The following is a 468-nucleotide window of genomic DNA, read 5'->3' as shown; positions in this document are numbered from 1 at the left end:
ATAAAACACCAACATAAAGGTAGCTTAAATAATAATGCCTTTATTATTGTAAAAAACAAAGCAAGGTGACGTAAGCAGTTCCCAAGTTGGTGACTTAGAGGCTGGGAAAAAAAAAAAAACATGGAGGTGTCATATGAAACCAACATGTCCTAAAAAAGATAGTCCTTCTTGGCAAGTTGCCAACAACACTCATATTGGGTTCTCTGGCACAAAGCTGAGTCAAGTTATTCTAAATTCTCAGATAGGAAGACAAGACTATTCATGATTTCTTCTAGCAAATGGGGAGAAATAGAATTCTGCTTTTTTGAGTAGGTTAAGGTGATAAGTGATGCACACTTTGTGGACCTCATAGGTAGTAGACATGATGTGGCTTCTGTCTCAGAAACTGTCAGTGACATAAATGGCAGAAGCCATAAATGGCAGGTGAGAAAGTGTAACACTTTTTTTTTTTTTTCTTTTTTTTTTTTT

The sequence above is a fragment of the Cebus imitator genome, unplaced genomic scaffold, assembly GCF_001604975.1.
Source record: "Cebus imitator isolate Cc_AM_T3 unplaced genomic scaffold, Cebus_imitator-1.0 Scaffold417, whole genome shotgun sequence".
Lineage (NCBI taxonomy): Eukaryota > Metazoa > Chordata > Mammalia > Primates > Cebidae > Cebus > Cebus imitator.
This window is presented reverse-complemented; position numbering follows the sequence as displayed.